General features: G+C 44.3%; 1 protein-coding gene across 1 annotated transcript in view; it reads left to right on the top strand.

Annotated features, from left to right (window-relative positions):
* Positions 1-23,001, top strand: part of LOC106816640 (TGF-beta-activated kinase 1 and MAP3K7-binding protein 1-like) — a 74,214-nt gene that overhangs the window by 28,080 nt on the left and 23,133 nt on the right. The window lies entirely within an intron of this gene.

Raw genomic sequence — 23,001 nt, 5'->3', positions numbered from 1 at the left:
TCCCGAATAAACACGTTTTATTTATGTTAGTGTCACCCACACTATTGGCTAATTATCTCTACACATCCGCATGGGATGTAACAGCTAATTAGACTTGGTACATGTAACATACAATTTACATATGCGCCCTATCATATTTTATATGTATCATATTATCTACACATATAGACGCAACATGCTACATTATCATATGTAGTAATTAATATAAATCCACAGGCCTCGCTACCCACTCGCCAATTCCGCCAATGGCCGAACAATTAGTAATTCTGGCGATTTTGAAAGGTCTTATTTGTGGAAAAAGTGCACGAACGTAAATTTTCCCGGTAATAATAACATGACCGCAGCAAGCATCGGCCCCATCGATCCTATTTTGCATCGTCGAAACCAGCAACGTTTCTTTTTTGCGCTTGCCGGGGGCACACTTCCTGTGTCATTCCTGATTGCCAGCTTTTTCCTCGGATTCCGGGAAGTTTTGCTGGTCGCTCCCTCATACCAGCGCGGTGCCCACCCTACATATTACGCAATAACCACACCCACTGCGACTGTAACAATCAGTGACATTCGCGTCCCCAGCCGCCCCGTACTTTCAATCAATGCTGCCCCAAGCCAGCAAGCACGAGCCACGATGTGCACAGCACGGACGTGGGTACAGGGGTGTCACGGGCTGCCCTTTTTTCGTTTTTTTTTCTTTTGGCCGTGAATGGTGAAAGAATGCGTAGGGCATGCGGTTACTGAGCGCGGAGAATGGTCCAGATGCGTGAGTCTCCCACGAAGATGACAGATGGCGTGAGACTTAGTAGTGATCTGCTAACAGAGTAACGATTTAGCTTAAAAGTGGAATTTTATTTAAACGGTCACGGTGCATCAAAATGCAGTCTAAGACATTCAAATGTTTTAAATTTTGCGGGGGAGGACTCCCCAGAAACCCCTCTACTCTCTCCCCGCGATCTGCCTGCCAGAATCCACATTCGCTGACCTACTGCACGCCTTTTGGAATTCATTTCTATGTGCGTTTTTCCCAAACTGGGCAATTACCACTGAGTTGTCTAATTTTCCCTCGAAGAAACCCTGGTGTTTTAAAAAACGGGCCTGTCTCCACACACGGCACGGACCGGCAACGGCGCTGGCAAAAGTCAAATGGTTTTTTCTTAGGGCGTCTGCGTGCACGTCGTGTGTATGTTGCGCCGCTGTGCGTGCGTGCATGTGTATGCGTGTAGTGTGTTTGTGTGTATCTGTGTGTGGGTACTGCTAAACAAGTAGTAAAAACTGATAAAGTACTACTGGGCGAATATTAGTCAGCTCTGATGGCGCAGCTAATTTTTCTGATTCAATAGCATCGGAAGTTACAAACAGTAGTAGAGTATATGCATGTGGCTATTTGTGCGTGAAACTCTCCGTAAACTATTAGTATTACTGTTAAATAACTATAGTGTGTGTATAGTACTGTCTATAACTGTACTGCGTGCGTGCGTACGTCGCGGTGCGTTGCGCCGTGCGTGCCGTTGCATATTTGCTGCGATCAGGTACTGTAAAAGTAAGCTGTCTGTGACCCTACCACTCCCACAACAGTTGATGTTACTGAGAGCGGCGTGTTTAGCAGGACATAATTTTGGTTTAAAAACAGCTCTGAGAAATAACCTGAAAACAGGAAAGTGTTTGCTGACATTTCCTAACCAAAATTCAAAATTGAAGGCCTTGATAGGCCCCTGGAGAAGGAGATGTTTGACTTTGAAACAGTGCTATGTCCAGTGGTGTGCCAAAGATAGCGAGATTTTTACTGCAGCAGTGAAGAAAAAAAATTTCAGACCGTCAATTTGATATGTCTTGTCATGTCAGAGTCAATGGTGCGTGAATCATTTAGTGTTTAGTGCTCAGTCATAGACATGTGGTGAATAATAGTTTGTTTGCATTAAATAAGTTGTAGTTTTGTACTTCATGCATATAAAAGTTTGTGAAAAAAAAAAAAAAAAAAATGTAAAGAAAAGAAAAATTATTTATCGTCTTTTTGTGCAGAAAAGTTAGGCTACAATGTGGCCTAACAGGATCCAAATTGGCTATCATGAAATGCATTCTGGCTTAATTGTTTGGCTACAGGGAAAAAAAATCCTACCTAGGGGCCCTGTAAATGCTATATACAAATATCATACTTGCACAGCGCTAATTATGGCTTCAGCATGACATAATACTGCATATAGTTGGCGTCCAGAACCTTCAATGCCGTACCATTCTCTGGTAATGTTTGAACGATTGATTTGACCTTCTATGGACGTTATTTTATAAAAAATAGAAAACCCGGCCTCCAAAAAATGCTGGCATTTTTTGCTAGGGCGGCAAATCCAAATTGCTGCCGACGCCGATTTTTAAAAAATCAAACTTTTTGAACCAGAGCAGCTAGAATCAAGTATTAAATACACTTTTTTTAAACTAAATCAACACGAGGATTCCAGATTCTGACATTCAATTTGATGATAAAACATCATTTTGACCAAACTATCCAAGACGACCCCAGCACCATCTTGAAAAAATTTGAACTTTTCAAACCAGGGGCACCTAGAATTCGCAGCTATAAATTACACTTTGCTCCACTAAATCAACCATGAGGAATCCGGCAATCTGACATCACTTTTACGTTTTAATATCATTTGTTGACAAGATATCCAGTGGGCTTACCATACGCCTGTGAGTGTAACGTAACAACACAAACTAATTACTATAACATAATCTATTTTTTAATAGTTTGTTAACGGTTTATCAAATGAAGTTATGTATAAACTGTATAAACAATACTGAACATAATAACTTCATATTTCACCATCACTAGCATATATTAAACCATGTAAACGTCACCAGATAGGCAATACAATAATGTTTAGTAACTTAGTATTGTGAATCAAAGAGGTAAGATCAATCTGAATCGAGTTTTCTAGCCACACTTATGTTCGCGAAGCCTTCAGATTCTGACAATTCTTGTACTCCCTCATCGATGAGAATCGTTCTCATCGGTCTTCGCTGTCTTCAGCTTGGTTCCTGTGTGCAGGTAAGTTGCACTGGCGAGAGCAGGTCGTGTGTGCGAACAGGGCGACAAGCGACCACACACAACTCCCAGCCATGACCGAGGTGGCAGAAGCGGGTGGTTTTCAGGGAATAGTGCCGCGCACTGAGTACGCCAGGTAGTTGGCTGCGGAGACAGTTGTTGTCGGAGACTATCCTCATCTGGAGGAAGACGTATAAAGGATTGTCTTTTTCATACTCTCATTCCCTTCACAAGCGCGAGCCTCAGCCATGGAGTACTCTTTTGTCGCATAGACGACATCTGCGTGTGAAGTGGAAGAGTTCTTCTATCACCGTTCCTCCTCCATGGCAAGATCATACTCCGCACAGTAGAGAGCTGCCATCGCGCCACAGGGGCTCTTCGCCATCTGGGCAATACAGGACATCTTAACCCTTGCTCGTTAGAAGCCTGATGTTTTGCATCACACCTGTCATGCAGTGCATGCGCACAAGACAATCTGCCATCTCGTCAGTCACCAGGCCATGACAGGAGACCGATACTCCTATTCTCTTGATACAAATGGATACGGGCAGCTGCTGCGAGATTACTGCTGCTGAGACATATGCATTCGGTAGATCAAGCTGCCCATCAATAACAACAGGGTCATTGCAACCTGACTCGCGCAGAAGTGCGATAAGTGGAGTAATAGTATTAGTGTCCAGCCTCAGACTGATCAAAGCTGTAGTTTCTGCATTGCGTGTTGGCGTTGACAGTTAGTGCAGTGGGAGCCAACATGAGTAGACAATCTCATGGTTAGCCACCGGTCGCGCCTCGTTATACGCCATCACGACCGCTCTCAACCGAATGCAGGCCACGTCTTGGTTCAACAGTCTGTGCAAAGTCGGTCCTATCACTTGGTTCAGGTAGCTGCATATCATGCTTGTAGCCGGCCTGCTTGCTTGCTACTGCTACAAAGCAGCGTCTGAATGCTCAGGACAAGAGGGAAAAGGATCGCCCAATTTCATGTTAAGTGTGGGACATGTGCGCTTACCCTGCACCCTCAGGGCTCTCGCTCGTCATCTTTAGTTGAGTATGCTGCTGTCATACTGGTCGTTCACACAGATGATACGTTTAGCCTCATCCATGTCGCGAAAGGATATGGATGGCCAGCTTTGTGGACATAGTCCGACCACTTGTATGTTGTACCATCATGGGTTTGTCGGTCTTCTGCTGATGGGATGTCGCCCATTTCTCCAGAATCATTCCAATGTCGACGATAGCGATGTAGGGTTCTTGTGTATCGACATATTTGCAGTACGAGAAATTTCTGGATTGAGCTTACTCTTCTGGTAGTCTCCGGTATGTGCCATTTGCAGTTAAATAATGCCACACATTCTTCAGACAACACGATGTTTTAGCAACTCAGTGAGGGTCCACTAAATTTGATTGACTTCAACCAGGTTGCATCACTGCCTTGAATGCGTCCCGCTCCATCTCCATTGGCTGTTGCCTGAGGTCCTTCCCTGGGTCTTGGTCGCTGTCTGTCCCTTTGCAAACGTCAAGGTTTGCTTCAGAAGGTACTGAGGCATAGAGGAGGTATGCTTATGAAGGACCCGCTCTCGCAAGAAGCGGAGTTAATTTATCCTCCCTGTAGCAAGGGCTGGTTGAAGTCTTGCAACGGGTCATGGTTGCAAGGCCATGGCTGACTGTAATGTGCGGAGGATGGGATGATGATGGGCTCAAACGGGAAGGAGTCAAACTCTTGTATGCACGCAACTAGGTCTGCACGAGCGTCCAACGACGATGCCAGATTGTATTGTGCAGCTGCACTGCATTGACAGGTTGCTGATGCAAACTCAGGTTCTACGGCAAGGGTAAGCATGTCCTGTATGCCAAAGGTGGCGAAGAGCCCTTGTTGGCGCGATGGCAGCTCTCACGGATGCGGCAGATGATCTGCCATGGGAGGAGGACGTGATTTAGAAGAACATCTTCCACTTCACACGCAGATGTCTGTCTATGGCCGACAAGAGAAGAGTACTCCATGGTGAGGCCTCGCCGCTGTGAAGTGGCAAGAAGTATGAAGAAGAAATCCTTTTATACGTCTTTCTCCAGAATGAAAGGATAGTCTCCGACAACACTGTCTCCGCGCCAACTACCTGGTACTTACGTGCCGCACTATTCCGCTGAAGAACACCCTTCTCACTCTGGTATGCTGGATTGCTTTGTGTGGTCCGCTGTCGCCCTGTTCGTCTCACACGGACCTGCTCTCCCAGTGCACTCACGCTGCACCAGGACAAGCTGAAACAGCCGAAGACGATGAGAACGATTCTCATGCATAGGGAGACAATGAATCGTCAGAATCTGAGGCTTCCGAAATAGTTGATGACAGGAAAACTCGATTCAAATTGATTTACCTTCTTTCGATTCAAATACTAAGTTACAGAAAATTATTGTATTTGCCTATTGGTGACGTTTAAATGTGTTTATATAATAGTGCTAGGTATGGTTGAACAATATGAAAGTTTTTATGGTTCAAGTATTGTTTATCAGTTCTATACATAACTTTCATTTGATAACACGTTACAACTATTAAAAAATAGATTCATGTTATATGTAAATTAGTTGTTGTTACGTTACACTCCAGCGTATTATCGGTAGCCATCTTGGATATCTTTGGTCAAAATGATTATTAACACGTAGAAAGTGTATGTCAGATTCGGATTCCTGCATGGTTGATTTAGTGGAGAAAGTGTATTATAGCCTGAATCTTAGGTGCCCTGGGTTCAAGTTAATTTTCTCAATGATGGCGCTGGGGGGTCGTCTTGGATAGTTTTGGTCAAAATGATGTTCTTAGCATCAATTGATGTCAGAATCGGAAATCCTCAGTGGTTTCGATTAGTTAAAAAGTGTATTTTTATACTTGATTTCTTAGCTGCTCTAGTTCAAAAAGTTGATTTTAAAATGGCTGTCGGCGGGCAATTTTGGATTTGGCCCCCTTAGCAACAAATGTCCAGATTTTTTGAGGGCCGGGTTTCTAAATTTTCTTATTAAAACGTCCATAGAAGTCAAATCAATCGTCAAAACATGTTAAGCCATAATGCGTCACGGGGATTGAGGCTTCTTGACCCAGACTAATATACTTATATATATACAATCGACGGGGCCTTTGCTACAATGGCAACCCACTCACGGGGCACAAGGCCAACCCATTCGTACATGTTTCTATGGGAATTAATGTACAAAGAGTTAGGACACACCCTGTCTATGCGCGAACTCGTAGTTCTTTATCTCGCGTTGACATATAAACGCATTGACACCTAAATCCACGCCGCGTTGCAACCGCAATGCTCTAAACATACATGAGTCTAAGCAGCACGCTAGGGTTAGCCGTTGACCAACAGCCAGTTGCGAATGACCTTGACTGGCAGCTGGTTTTTGCTTCACGTTCCAGGATGTTTTTGCTCGGATGTGTGCGCTGGGCCTCTATAGCAGGCATGTCCAAGAAACTGTCGATCAAACGTCGCCGTGTGAACAACGCTCACGTGCCAACCGCGACCATCAAGATCAATGCGAATTGAGTGGTGGGAATTTTACACAGCACTCGCACACGCTGTTCAATCTTCCACAGTGGCAAGAAATATCAACACGTGTGCATATTTTCCACACGACGCAGATCGTAGGGATTTTGGCATCGCGCACAACGCTGTGGAACTTGCTTGCGCCCATCGTCACGTGTGGACGATGGTCGCCAGCAAGTTTCCACAGCAGTGTTGCGGCGGGCTTCAATGACAGGGATTGCCGTGTGCATGCCTTTTTTTTTTTTTTTTTTTTGCATTTGAATGCGTGAGAATGCGTAGGGCTATGGGAGCTGCAGGAGAATGGGTCCAGATGCGTGCGTAAGTATCTCCCTGCGAAATGCGTATATAAATCGCCGACAGCAGTCTTAAACATTCAAATTTTTAAAATTTTGCTGGGCGAGACCCCATAGAACCCCCTCTACTCTCTCCCCCGCGTCTCTGCCAGAATCACATTCGTGCCTTACTGCATGCCTTTGAATCCATTCATTGCGCGTTTTTTCCTCCAAACTGGCCATGACTGCGTTGTGGTCAAATTTTCCCTCCAGAAGAAACCATATACATCTTGCCTTTATATATCCCCCCCTCCTCTTCTATCACACCCAAGGTGAGTACAGTGTCACTGACACTTTCATTATAAATTGCATCTCCCCCATTCAGCGGGACGTACGCCAGTATGTAGCCACTGTCAGGCCCCGGGCCTACACTTTTTTGGCCAAGTCTATCTTTTTTTTTTAAACACCCATAATTCCAAATCCATAAGCTTGCTGGACGCAGGTTTAGAGAGTCTAGACAGGAAAAAACTATTGAAACATGAACGTAGCTAACGAATATGGCTAAATTAGCGGTGCCTATTCTTCTTGCCATCTAGGCTGGTCATTTTCTATCGCGTGCCAGTTTCATTCAACACTCTACCGCTCGGAAAAAGACCTAGATCTTGATTCTTGTCAGTTTTTTAACATTTTAACTCGTTCGCTAACACTATTGTTTAACTCCGTTTGTTTTTTCGGGCGCTATAAAAGTGATACTTGAATTGAGGTGTCTCAATGTTAGAAGAGGCCACGACCACAGTGACACATTCGGTAAGCGGCCGTTTCGGCCATCTGGGTGCGAGGGGTTTGTAAAACCAAAAAATTTTCTTGTACGACTCCGCTAGCCAACGACTATTGGCACTCCGCCTCAGGATAGTCGTGCGTACACTTTTTGAAATTCCTGGCCTACGCCCCTGCCATGAAGCGGCCAATGTCAACAATATCCTTGCCGTTTGTGTTGTTTTGTCTTTTGTCTACTGTTGCGGCCGTTGTTACTTCCCTAGCTGTTCCCTGCCCACCAGAGTTTGGAACAACGTGGGGAGCGTACAACAGCGACTCAGTAGTGAGACGGGAGTTGCGGGCTATTGGGGTTCGGGTGGTTTGCAGCGGTAGTTGTAGTTCTGAACAGTAAATTCCAATCTGCTACAGCCTGATTTCTGTTTAGAGCTATATTTGCAAGCATTCTTGCTCAGAAAATGCCTCAATCCGAATAAATATATCAAAAATCATTGTCTCACCTCACAAGTCACAGCACATATATCACTGATTACACTTAACTTAGAAAAAACACTAAGGTTTTATGTCATTGTGGCCATTAGAATATTGGATATGAAACACATTTCGTAACACACCGAACAATAACATCGAGTCGCGAGATTTGCTAAATGTGTTCAACTTGTAATTTGCTCGGTCCATACAAGAGTGCTTGCAAGAGCTGTCTGTAACTGGGTAAGTCTATGGGACGATAGCTGGTGCTACTAAACTGGCTCCAAGATTACAATAAACGGTGGTTGGTAATCAAACGAGTTTGAGCTTGCCACTTTTTTGGTGAATACAATGGTTCTAATTACATTTTTATCGTTACTCGAGGACAGTTGCTGCTTACTCAAAGCAATAACAGTAGGTATCATAAAGTGGGGAAATATACTAGATAATTCTTCGAAAATTATGGCCTTTAAATGATAGCAAAGCAAACCGCCATCACGTCTAAACACATTTGCCAATTAGTCTTATTGTTTTGCATATCCTTGTCACCGACGTAGCTGATGAGAGTTTACACAAAAATTTAATTCATCTAATATACTACACAAATTAAATGCAGTTTTGCCTGAATATTTCGTGCAAGTACCATGTGACTCGCATACATTTTGTCCTATAATGTAGCGCTCATTGACGCGAAGTCAGATTGCAGCTTGTAGAATCGCATGAAGGTCCGGGCGTCCCGTGCATCCTAGTGAGTGCGTTCGTGCGTCCAACAGTTCAGGGCACAATCTTAAACCGTCGACGTTAGTGAGCAGATATGCTGAAAAAAATTGTGGTTTGATGATTAAAAGATATAATTTTGGCTTCACATTTATTACATATCACTAGGAATATTTTTGGAGATAGGGACATTGCCATATTCCTCCTGGGGCAAAATGCGCCGGCCATTTTACAAAATGGCCGTTGATCGGGTATTAACATAACACATGAATCTGTTAGAAGTTCGTTGCAACTTTTTGAATGGGATTGCATGGATAGTGATTGCAATATCACTTAAAATATATCTGATTGCCAATTCAAGGTAATACACCTTACATAACGATTCATTTGGCCTATCAGGCACAATTACGCAAATTTTTTTTTATGAGTTTTGTCTATATTTTGCAATTCTGAAATGATTCCAGTTTATAACATTAAACTGCACTGCCACTGTGAGAAGTGCGTTTAACCCTATATATTATCATACTATTTATATTTTACCCTTACATTGTCCAGTCGGGTACATGTCTACATCATGATGAGTATATAAACAATCGCCACTGGGAAAAGCCATCCATGATACTGCAATCGATCTACTTCCAACGCACACACTGTCCGCCCGCAGTGGCCATAGTTACCGTGCACTGGAGCGGTACAGCCTCTCAAGACACTTGCATTGTCCTCTGCAGTCCCTTCTTGCAGGCCGCATCTGAGAAGTTGCCGGCGATACTTGCGATTTGCCTCCGGAGGTTGTCCAGCAGACGTTCCAGCCAGTATCACTCTATCACCCACCCCCATCGCTAGGGGAAGGGATTTCTGCTGCAGAACCTCATATCTGGGCCCCAACAATAGCCAGCTGGTTAGGGCAGTTCTCCTGATGTGCTGATCTGAGGGCTTCTCGAGTTTTCGATCTTTGTGCGAGGTTGCTGATGACATTATTTCTCTGTCTCTGAGCAGTAGTTCTCGTCGCTTAGGAGGAGAACAGCTCCACCCTTGTTTCTCGCTCGATCCGTAGGAAGGCCTGCAGTCTTTCCTGGTATGGAACTAGACTGTCGACTCGTCTCCGGCGATCCCTCTACCTTTCTTTTCGTTCGAGTCGCCTTCAAACTGCTGCAGGTATTCATCCCAGACGACATCCACTTGATTGCATGCTGTAGCTGAGATGTGATGCTACGCAAGAAAACCTGGTGTTTGGCGGGCAATAGTCACAGACGTCTTCGCCCACCACAGGTCTGCCAGACTGTTCGGTGAATAGCTGCTCTATCAAGGATGGGATGACTTGCAACGTCTTGAGGACTGGCTACATTCTCTTGTTGCGAGGGTCATATCTTCTAGCTATACCACAGGTCAGACTTTTTCGCCAGTGCTCATTTATTGCCAATCTGTGACAGGGCAGGGGGACAGGCCTGCGTTCTCGATGAGCAAAGAAGTCGTCGAGATCTCCCACAATCACGCATATGGGCTGAAAGATGACAAACCGGTGAGAATAGAGCAGTCTTCTTGACGCAACGCCAGCTGAAGCTGGGTTCATTGATTTTCTCTCTGACTGGAGGTCGGCTGAAGAGAGGAAGGTTGTTTCTCTGATTGGTCGTGATGAGGCCTTCGTCTGCCGTTCAACAAGCGCTCATTGACATACGCTGTGGTACTGCTCCTGCGCCCAGCTGTCTCGATATGGGTGCACTAGTGTCGATGACTGCTGCGGTCTTGCCAGCGATTCCTGCTGTCTAGTCACAGGAGATCATTGCTGTCATCACAGACGGGCTTCCCCATCTTCTCTCATGAACCGGAGAGTGAACTTAACATCTCGAGCATAACGCCAGCTGTGTATGCTTTGTCTGCTCATCGGGTGCCTTAGGAATCAGGCTTCTTGTTCTGTCTTGCTGTATGCGCGGAAACGTTCTGCCCAATCATATTGCCATCTCAGGACGCGACACCATCCAAGCGCTGCCAATGCTGCCAGGATTCTAGTCAGGCGACTGCCCCGCCATTGCCTTTCACTGAATGCGTTATTCTGCTCATGGTGCCTGGTTCGATGGCCAAAGCAGGAGAATGCGTGTGTTGGTCTTCTTCACGTGAAGTTTCCCAGCCATGAACTCTGCGAAACACATCTGGGATGCTTGTCTTCCAGCTGCACCATGTCCACGCATAGTGAACTGGAATTCCACCTTGCGTAATTATGTGCTGCCCAGGGCAAAGAACCAGGGGTACCGCAAGCTTGGTCAAGCATCGATGTAGAGCATTGAAGTCGCCCTCGCGTAGCGATCTGACGTAGATCATAGTTTCCAGTTTCAGCTGCAGCATATCGACCAGACTTGAATGCGGACTGGTTCAGCTCGGCTAGCAACACCAGGACTTCTACTGACCATTGGAACCTGTCCCTCACCCAACCCGTCACAGTATTGGGGGTGTAACACCTTCCTGTCGATGAATACAGAACACTAGCTGCTGACCTCGGATGGACCATCGACGGCGCCGCGTCACATGGGCGGCTTTGATGAAGGAGTTGGCTGTTCCGGGTGGTAACTCCTTGCCTGAACCAGCGCTTCTTCCATCACTGGCAATCAAGAAGTCGCCCAGAGTGTTAAATGATGCCCTTTTCGACTGTGTGGAATCCCGGCAGACAGGACTGTTCCAAAGCTGCTCAGGCCTGCGTGTTGTACAGGGTTGCGGATGTCATCAAGCTTGACACTGGTGCCCAAGTTAGAGATCCATACGGGCTTCCTCCAATGTTAGGACACCAGTTCAGCAGGGCTATGCCGTGATCTTTACGACTCTTGGTTTGGATCCTCATTTCATCTTTCGTGCTCTGGCTTTGTTGTACAGGGAGCTAGACACTTCACATAGGTACTTGGCTCTTATGTGCTATAAGGTCTCCTCCACTTAGTTTAGCCAACAGTGCGTTTGTCCTCTATGTTTCAGGGCACATTTTCCTGACACGTGCATTCAAGCTCAAGGTGAAGCCTCGTCAGAGATCGCCTTACCCGCCTGTCCGTTCAAAGAGAAACACTTGTAAACTGAAGGTTGTGGTTGGTCTCCTACTCTGAACGTATGCTACTTTCTTGGGACATTGCACTTGTGCTACAGGGGTTTTCCTCTTCTCGGCTCGAAACAGTTGGGTTTTGTTGTATTCGGAGTCTACCGATCATGCCCACCTGCGCTCTGTGTGCTGCTTCGAATGTTGCTTGGAATGTCCTTTCCATATCCAGTTTGGACGAATCTATAGTCTTTGGCAGACAATTCCGCATCTTGCTGAAGGCTGAGAGTATTGGTCTGCACAAGAGTCTGGTCCAGAACCACAGTGCTACGCTTTGATCTCAGCTGGACAGCCAGTAGCTTCTCAGAGCGTGGTCTTTCTGACATAACACACATTGTCCAATGTGTAAGATTATGGAAGATGTGTACCAGATGAGCCTGGCTGTTGGGGGTCCAATACCATAAAATCGTTTGGCATTGTCAGCAGTTAAAATACCTTTAGTGTACAGCCACACGATGCACAAACCACCACCGTTGACACTGAAAGAAGAATTAGACCAGAAATCGCTCGCGAATCCCATACGCCGGCGCATCCTCGCATTCAGCATGTTTGAATATTTCTGCCCGGTTTTTAGATCGCTTGCATCAGCGCATGTGCTTGCACTAGCGTAGACTGGTACCCGCTCACACCTCTCGGCTTAGTTACTCGATGGGAATCGAGGTAAACGAGGTGGGGGCGAGTACCAGTCATAGCACCAGCGCGCAACAATGAACAACTGCGTTCGAACGCGGAATGTAGCAGCCAATCATGTGATACAGCGCTACGCCGCAACTCGTTACGGCGTCCATCGTCGGAGCGAAAAACATACGCTGCCCGGGCCAGCCGTACAGAATCGCAGTGTGTCTTAGTGTGTATATATGTGTGTATACTAGGCTTACGATATGCACAATGTCTGAGCTCTCAGTTAATATGTACGCAAGAGAGTCTGTCGAGATATGATAGATGCAAGGAGAAAAACTCATTTGCGCCCTGTTACGCCACCATTACATAATTTGCGTGTTCAGTCCCACGTGAGGCCTAATGCTGAACATTCAATAACAATGCAATTACATATATCCACTAGAATGTGTTTGCACCAACCATACTTGATATAGCTTCAGACTTATGGGCGGAAATGCGTAATTGATGGCCGCCCATTTGTAAATGGGCCGCCAAAAGCTATCCATGGGGACAAATTATGCGACTGTCCCTATATCCAAAAAGTATTCCTAAGGGTATGGCTTCTAACGTGGTGCTTTGCCAAATGCCATGCGCTTTTATCATCTCAAACCCACAATTCTGTCGAAAATTTATATCAAACATATTGCTGTACAGTTACGGGTCACGATCTTTGGGACGTCGGGGGGGGAGGGGGTCGTTGAAAAGGACTCAGGAGACAAATTTGGGGGCGTCAATGTAAAGTCAAGGTGTGAGAGTGTAAAGGAGGAGGAGATATTTCCCCGTTAACTTAAGGTATAGCAGGAAATACGGAATTGCGGCCAAATCGGAATGGTCAGCCTATGCTGTTAAGATTCTGTGTATAGTTGTGATGGCGAGCGGAACCCATCACCAGTGCGAAATTGTGAGGTCAAGGGGCAGTGGACGGGAAAGGCAGATTATCGGACATTTTCGTGAGGACATGGGCCTAACTGGACAGCATGTGAAAAACTTTTTGTTTCAGCCGCTTGACTACCATTTTTATCATTTATTGAAAGGGACAATGAATGTGTGTTTATCACTTGTTGTGCACCCAAAGAGTAAGTGTCTGCATAACCTTTTTGACCCTCAAGAGAAGGGTTAAACCATCGGATTCCTTGAACTGCCAAAATGACGTCCACAGTTGTTGTCATATTTATGGCCACATCCAATAATCTAGAAACTCAATAAAAAAAAATGCCTGGATAGCCGAACGCGTAGAGCACGAGGCCGTCACGGCTGAAGGTCGTTGCGATCGAATCCCATCATGATTTGTTATTATTTACCTGTTTTCTGTATTTTTCTTATCTTTATCCATTTAACTATTTTTTCCAGATTAACGCAAATCATTTTACATGGATTTATGACACAAATTTAATAACAACAAATAATGTTAGAACAATTAATTTTATTTTTTATTTTTAATAGGGTTGGTTAGCGGTCACAATACGTAATATATATTTGAGTTCGTAGGTATGTATCTTATCATACTATGTTATCTTCCCTTAGGCGGCCAAACCTGCCCAAGCGATTGGATGCTGCAATTTTCACAGGGGCCATCTCGTTTTATACCCGTGGGGGAGTGTTCGTAGCACTGAAAAAACTCTGCCAAACCGTTCAAAACTCACCGAAAAATCCGTGAAAAACCCTCAACTTCGTCAACTCTTCACACTTAGTTACAGCACTGACTGACAGTGCTGCACAGAAGAGAAAAATCGATTCCCTCATCTCATCCGCGCTGCTGGTATATTGTGAACCGAAACCGGTACTAAAATCAGAGCACAACACGATATATTTATGTGTTCAGTGTGTGCGGCAAATGGCGGTCGGCATGTACGCGTGTTTACAGTTGAAACGCTTCAAGTGCCTGTGGTTCTACGACTGCATTGTTTTATCAAGACGATTATGAAATGAGAAGTGCACCCTTCGTTACATGCTTTGCTGCTGACTGTGTTGTCAATAACTTTTCTTATTACACCATATTTAACTACTATTATGTTCCAGGGGTTCTACGTTGGGTTTGTGCTGTCATATTAATGTCATACGTAACCTTTTTTTACCATCCTTATTATATCGATTACACTGGACTTTTGCTAAATATTTATAGAGATTCACCTATAGTTAGTATGGTATTATATTGTTTGAGATGGTTACGATTGCTCAAACATCAACAGCATAAAGACGCGTACAAGTGAGTAAAACTTTCTGGTTGTAATTACACAATTTCCCACTCGCATGGCCTTGTCTGCTATACATTATATATATCGACTTTTTTTTATTCATGCTACGATTTCACAATCCATTGTACACAGTTCGAAAGCTAGTGCCTTTTCTGATTCGATGAAAAATTTCCTTCATTTCAATGACTGCATGTTGCCGCCAAGCATTCCACTACACAATATCCAATGGACACAGACCCCACTCGCTGGCCTGGTTCTCTATCTATACTATGTACCGCAATTTTCGTTTTTATTCATTCCTACGAACTGACATGGATAGCTGTACGTGTGCTGAGCTCACAGTGTCGAGACGACCAGCCAATCTCTTACATATTTCCACCAACACATAAACACGCAAACCATTGTTTTCAAAGAGGTTTTTCAAATGAAAAAACTGCAAACCATTCGTAACATGCATGGTTATATAACTTTTTCTTCATTTGCACCATATTATGGCCTACTATTATGTTCCAGGGCGTTCTTAGTTGGGCTTGTGCCTGTCATATAAATGTCATACGTAACAGTGTTTTTCCCATGCTTAATTTCTTATTACATGATTTCTAAAATATTGATATTGCTGTGCAATGTTATATTGTCGATTTTTACCCAATGTTCCTATTGTGTCAATTATTGAGAGTATGAATTAGTTCTAGAACGATCTTACCCAGCGGCAGCGGGTTTACCGCCAGCTAGTGCACACTAAAACAGGGAGTTTCAGTCACGCGTATTTGTATGCAATCCAATGGGATTTGGGAGGTTATGCAGAATGCAGGTAGGTTGCTGAATGATTGTGTACGCAACTGCGTAGCTGCATCCTGCACCTAACAAATGGTGTCACTACGTACGACTAAATGGTACGTTTATAACCGTAGCAACAGACCTCAGATTGAGCCAGAACTTCTGTTGGCTCTTGTTTATTTCTCATTGGGCCAGGTTATGCTGCTGAAGATTCACACTGTGGTAATGCCTTGCTCGCGAATGACTCGAGTCATTCCATGTATAACGTCGACATCAGTTTGCCAATGCCAGCATTACTTGCTGGGCAGCTCTATGTGGTATATAGTGTAGGTTAGCATGATTTGCAGATAGTTCAAGATAGTGAATGGTATTTAAGGTCGTTACCTATTCCATTAGTCAATTACATAATCATTCGCCACAGACAATTTCTATTTTTATTGGGTTGCCACATTTTTACGATTCGAGGGTCAGAGCTAAGCTGGGACAGATTGACCTCCCGTGTGTGAATTGTCAGGGTAGGATTTTCCACGAATCAGATATCAGAAAGGAATGGAGTGCGGCAGAAAAAAGCATGAATTGGAAGACCGAAGCTTTCTTTAAGTAATCCACAGGTAGGTATTTATATTATATACAGGAAACATTTACAGGAATCATGCCAGTAGAAGAGTTTCTTTCATTTATACGAGTTTTGTTATACCTCCGTGTTTTATTACTAATTGTATTGTATTTGAGTTCACGCGTTCGCTTGGTAATGACAAAAGGCGAAACTTTAACCAGAGAAATTAGTTTAGGTGTTAAGTGAAAAAACGTTTAGATTCTTTTAAATTAAGGCTATTTTTGATTACTAGGTCTCACACCATTACAATTTTTAGCAATGGCTGAAAATGAACTCCTATACCTTTTAATGCAATTTTCCAATGGGCACGTTGTGTATGCATTGTTTCCGCATATGCGTGACCATGATATCCAATGTTGCTAATGTTGAAATCGAAAGTAAAAACTATGCCTCCTGATCTAAGTTCTATTATGTTGGCACCAATTTCCAGAGTGGAACTGGAGATAGCGAAATGTACCTGGTACGGCAGTGTTGTGATGGCCATGATGGTAGCCGAGCTATCTCTAACTTTGCTGCTCAGCGTTGCCAGCAGAGCTGATCCTTAGGCCAAATCCCAGGGCCATAAGTCAGATGTAGATGTTAATGGAAGTTATTAACCAGGTTTGTCCTTTTATTCAGGTTTCATTGATTATTTTCAGCAACTAGAAGTGGGAATTATTAGTACTATTTTATTATTATGTAATTTTTGGAATGCATATTTAATTTGAGTTACCGCAATCACATTTGGATGTCGCAGTTACATTTAACATGCTAGTTATCTATCTGTGGGTGAACTGCCTGCTGTAATTGTTTTAGTGTTTTTGTTTATTTTTTACTCTCACATTTTCAACAGGCCTTCATTGGCGTTAGAAAAGGGATTCTTTGAAACTATGATGATGCCTTTGGCAGAGCGTGCCAGACTCAAGATGGAAATACCTTGAGGTTAGTTTCATTGACACAGTATACAATTAGTTTAATGATGCTTGAAAAGATTGCATGTGCGCTATTTCTTGTGCATTTTCGGTGAGCTTTTGAAATGTTCATTGGTAACTACTATAGGCTCAGAGAGCATAACTAGGACTGTCGAATAGTTGTGGAATTGCAGGGAATGAGCTACTATGACGCATGTAGACAGTTCCCGGACGTTATGGAGACATTAGAGAAGCTGAACACGGAAATCTGCGGTGGAAACTACTGCGTGCACTGTCACTGATTCGCTAGCAACAAGCTCTATGTAAGCGAACGTGGGTATGTAGCTTCGCTCCTAAGAGTACTACTCGTGGCAGCTTCTTCACAATTTGGTTTTTGTTATAGCATGAAATTCGGGTTATAAGCTAAGCGGCTTTTTGCATGACGCACACACAGACTGGGAGTTCTCGCGCACTTTAATTAACACGTGATTTGTCTGTGGTGATCATTTGATGTGACCAAGTTGTACAGGTACCACATTTAAAACAGAGCTCCCCATTTTACAGCACAATTTCTATATTCGCTAGTAATTGTTGTAAGCCATGAGGCGTCGTTAGTTTAAATCCCTATTGTTGCATCCACAAGTTGTGGCAGTCCAATGAACCTCTCGTTTGAGTATTCTAGTGCCATTTTTTGTCTCGCTGTAGAGAACAAATGAAATTTTGTTGTAATGTAATGTGATTGGGTTGTTACACCAGATTGAATATATAATATAATTAAGGTAGTTCTATAGCAACTACTATGGCTACTATACTAATTATATATATCATAAAGGCTACAGTATTTCAAACACATCAACAGTGTCATGTTTTTTTGTGTATTGAATTAGTGGACAGCGAGCACTGTTGTGCAAGTTGGACTCTGAGGGAGTCCTGCGCGTTGTTCAGCTGAGCGTTGACCACGACATAAGAACGAGGATTGAGTTGCTACGATTACAACAACTTGGACTACACATCCGAACAATTCGCCAAGCCGCCGTAGGAAACCAGGAAATCACTAGAATGCATTGGTGACTATGCTCTAGGAAAGGTGGCTACAAGGACTTTGATTTGCTGAGGGGTGTGAAACTTGCTGCTCCCAAATAACCTTTGTATCTCTATATCTTACGATTATAAAGTCATGTAATGTTACTTTTAGCCTTCATGTTTGCTTGCAGTGTACTGAGATATTTTGGAACACTTAACACATTTCTGCAGGCCTTTTACATTAGGCTCCTTAAAGTTCTCATACATATATATTTTCAGTTTTTCTAAAATTCTAAAAAAAAAGCCAAAACATATCAATCTCGAGATTATTCAAATTCGTCTACTTCTCATTAGATGGAAGCCCTTGATTATGACTAATTTCCTTTTTGAAAATGTTTATAATGAATGTAACATTAATTGTATCCCCGAACTCGTTTGGGGGGATACTATGGAATTTGGCCTCGTTCGCTGCCGCCGCCGCCGCAGAGATTTTTCTTGTGAGCGCTCTACCAGCTGCAGTTCTTCTTGGATCATCTTCAAATTTCGCCATGAGGTGCGTTATATCGTAAAGCGAGACGCCAATCGTTTTTGAGTGTGGGCGGATCATCGTTGTCATGGTAACAACATTTTTTGTCGAAATATTCTAGAACCTGTAACTCTGCCAGTTTTTTACCCGATTGCCATGAAATTTGGCACACACGACCAAAATATAATATATATCCGGAGTAAATAATAGGGAAGGAGTTGTGACATCAATAAACAAGGGAAATTCATCATTTACTAGCCTTATAATACCTACGATTTACTACGCGCTAACTCATCAACTTGAGGAATGTGGCGGGCAATGTGGCTCGCTGGGAGATTTGAGCCTGATCAGCTGCCTGCTGATGCTTGGTTGGCATGCGTGTGCGTTGGGGGCATGCCAGGTATGCTGCCAGTGGGGGCTGCCTGTACGCCGTATGTAGCTGTGTACCGACCGGGTCAAAGGTTATCTCGCGAGTGTTGATGCCTAATCTGCCCAGCGAGCCAGATGCTTCGCCGAGTTAGCAATAGCGCAGTTAGTAGCTGCCTTTTGTTTTGAATAGAGGCGGGCAATGGATTTGGATTGATGGCCAAAGAATGGATAATCGTGTCGTACGTTTTAGTCTGTATCTCCGGGACATGCGGGTGTATCGAAGAAACGATTCTCCACGATGCTAGGCGAATGTACTGTGTCCGATTTTGAGCTCAAGTTGGATGAGTTACGCGTAGTAAATCGTAGGTATTATAAGGCTAGTAATATGACGAATTTCCCTTGTTTATTGATGTCCACTCCTTCCCTATTATCTACTCCTGATATATATATACAGGCTCGAATTAAGTGACGAGAGAGGGCAAGGCCAATTTGGGGGCATGTGAAGAAATTGCCTTGAATATTTCTCTAAAATGGATGGGCACCGAGGCAATTTTAAAGGCATCAAGCAACTCTCACAATTTGAGAAGGGCGCACCAAGGCACTTTTGTAAATAAAGGAAAAACTATAACAAATTAATACATCAACCTCTGCTAATGGAAGTACAGTAACAGGGCTTCAACGTTAACTTTTTATTTCACTAGACCATCGGGCTAGTAACGGAAGGACAACCACTAGCCCTGACCTAACTTTCACTTAGCCCAGACCCAGACCATTGTTATAGAAAACTTTTGTCATCGTATTGAATTCTACTAAATTTCTCTAAATTTACTGCACTTAGCAAGCTACACACCATACAGATCACAGCTGGCCATTCTTGCCGCGAGCGTCGTTTCCGCGCTTTAAATCGCGTGCAGGCCGAGTCCAGTGCAGCATTTAAATATTCGTGTTCTACCACGGGCATACACAGGGTGGCACTATTTATCGACTCGTCTACTGGCAGCGGTTGGCAGCAAGCCAAGTTTACGGTTATTGTTTTTCCGAAGGGTAGACTGGTACCGGCCTCACGCTCTGCTAGACAATGTACACGCTCTTGCGACAAACAGTGTGCCGCGAACCAGTCTAGCCAGAGGCACCGACGGCAATTACAGAAAAGGCAGGCAGGTTACTGTCGTCGCGTCGAGCTTGGATTTTCAAGGGCAGTACGGCGATTTGATAAGGGGCGTCAGTTAATTCGAGCCCTGTATATATAATTAGGACATGTTTATATCGGCCCTGTGTGCCAAATTCAATGAAATCGGGTAAAAACAGCACAAGTTACAGGTCTACATTATTTCCACAAAGTATTGTTACCATGGCAACGATGACTCCGCCCACACCAAAAACGATTGGCATCTTCGCTTTACCATAACGCACCTTCATGCCAATTTGAAGGCAAGGTCACTGCGACCTTCATTTCACCTTTACCTTGACCTTCATCATATTTCCCTTCCGCTCTGTAACTTGGCCCCTAATTCACCTAGCGCTACCAAACTTGGTATACTTACACATCTTGGGGAGAAGGTGTGCGAGTACCAAAACAGTTCACTGCCGACCTTTATTTCACCTTTACCTTTTTTACCAAGACCTTGATCATATTTCCCTTCCGCTCTCTAACTCGGCCCCTAATTCACCTAGCACGACCAAACTTGGTATTCTTACACATCTTGGGGAGAAGGTCTGTCGCATACCAAAACCACCACTGCCCTTGACCTTAGTTTGACCTTGACCGTCGACTTACATTTCCTCTTCGGCCTCCTAGGGTAACCAGATACCATATACTTCCACATCTGAGGCAGACCAGTTGTCTAACAAACCTTTGTCTTTGTGACTTATTTAACTTTACCTGCCTTCTACGTCCTTACAGACATATTCCATTCATACTATATCACGGGGGATACATGTAGTTAGCGACAACTGCTCGTTTCTAGTTTTAATATAAAATTGTATTAAAACCCGTATATCTGTGATTGCTTAATTAGCTTCAGCTTGTTACTGGCCATGACTAGATGAGAAAAATGTGGTATTTAACATGAGCAGATACTGTTGAGCAATTTTACAATGGGGATTATCGAAGGGAACATTGTAGTGAGCACTACTTTGTACAGCTGGGCGGTTTTGAAATTACAAGTTCGGTTTCGGTTTCGGTTTATATTGGAGCATTTACCTCGGTTACGGTTTCGGTTTTATAAAAAAAACTTATATACCTACACCAGAATGTCTGCTGAATTTCTTCCTCATTAATGCTGTATTATATATACCATTTACTTTCAGGGGTATAAAGAAGAACTCGTTTCCTGAATGAAGTTTTATTTCACTAGAAAATGTAAGCGACACGCTGAAACAAATGAAAGGGAACTAATGTCAATACAGTATAACGATAACTGTCAGAGTTCTTTCTCTCCGTTAATATAACTAAATGAACAATATCATAACTGTACAGGGTATATAGATGCATCTTTGTGTCCTACAATGCATTCATGGGGCTAGTGTGTTGTGATGTATTGGAGAGTGGATACCCATTGTTATTGAAGAACACAGCCTTACACGTAACGAGTAAATTTCTACTAAAGGATGTGGGGAAATATTTTCTCTTAACAGAACAAAATGTCACCTGATGAATCTGACATTATTCCACCACCTCGCTAAATTAGGCCATTACGTTTATGTAGTTTTATGTAGGTTTATAAGTTCATAGTTCATACATCATTTAAAAATGTTAATATTTTACAGGATCAAGCAGGTTACTTCATCTTGAAGTTAATGAAATTTCAGAGACGTGGGCATAATGAATTATAAGAATTTAGAATTAATGGATAATATCATGTATCGTTGTTATGAACATACAAATGAATGAACTGCCGTATGTAAATTTGATAAGAACATAATCAGGGGGGGGGGGTGTAAGGATATGTTTTGGACCCGCTTTTGGCTCTCCGAGTGTCTGTTCTGATCCAGGCCTCGACGCTTATTGTCAGATCTGGTTGTCCTGTCCGGTGTCGCGCGAAATATCTGACGAGTGCGAAATATCTGAGATAGCCCCGCCCCGCCCCGACCCGACCAATGACATCTCGTCTGGTGTTACGATAGGTTGTGCACACTAAATACCAAGTTCTGGTACAGGGTAGCGAAGGAGCAGTGTAGGGAGGGGGAGGGGGAGGGAGAAGGAAGTTTAGAGTAGTACTAGTAGGTGGAGTAGGGAGAAGCTAGTGAAGAATGAGGAAGAGGAGAAGCTGGTGGAAAAGAAGGAGGGGAGAAGCTGGTGGAGAAGGAGGAGGGGGAGAAGGGAGAAGCTGGTGGAGGAGGAGGAGGGGGAGAAGGGAGAAGCTGGTGGAGGAGGAGGAGGGGGAGAAGGGAGAAGCTGGTAGAGGGGAGTAAGGAGGAGGCGGAGAAGGCTGGTTGTGAGAAGGTGCGAGAGAGAGCTGGTTCAGAAGGATGGAGGGAGAAGGAGAAGCTTGCGTGGAGGAGTGAGGAAGGGGGGAGAGCTGCGCGTGGAGAGGAGGAGGGGGAGTGGTGCGAGAAGGAGGCGGGAGAAGCTGCGTTGGAAGAAAGAGGAGGGCGAGAAGGTAGAAGCTGGTGGAGGAGGAGGAAGGAGAAGTGGTGGCAGAAGGAGGAGGGAGAAGTGGTGGAGAAGGTAGGAGGGGAGAAGGGAGAGCTGGTGGGAGCGAGGAAGGAGAAAGCTGTTGCAGAAGGAGGAAGGGAGAGCCGGCTGTGAGAGGAGAAGGGGGAGAATTGCTGTTGTGGAGAAGGAGGAGGGCGAGGAATGGGAGTTGCGTGTGAGGAGAGAGGGGGAAGCTGGTGGAGAAGGAGCGAGAGGAGAAGGTGGCTTCTCCCTCTTCCACCAGGCTTCTCCCATCCTCGCTTCTCCACCAGCTTCTCCCCTCCTCCATTCTCACCAGCTCTCCCCTCCTCCTTCCTCCACCAGCTTCTCCCTTCTTCCCCTCCTCTTTTCCACCAGCTTCTTCCCCTCCTTCCGTGTCTCCACAGGGTTCTCCTTTCTCCTTCCTCTTCTCCACCAGCTTCTCCCTCATCTCT

The sequence above is a fragment of the Priapulus caudatus genome, unplaced genomic scaffold (genome assembly GCF_000485595.1).
Source record: "Priapulus caudatus unplaced genomic scaffold, Priapulus_caudatus-5.0.1 Scaffold1440, whole genome shotgun sequence".
NCBI lineage: Eukaryota > Metazoa > Priapulida > Priapulimorpha > Priapulimorphida > Priapulidae > Priapulus > Priapulus caudatus.
The sequence above is the reverse complement of the archived record's forward strand: the minus strand, read 5'-3'. Positions and strand labels throughout refer to the sequence as shown.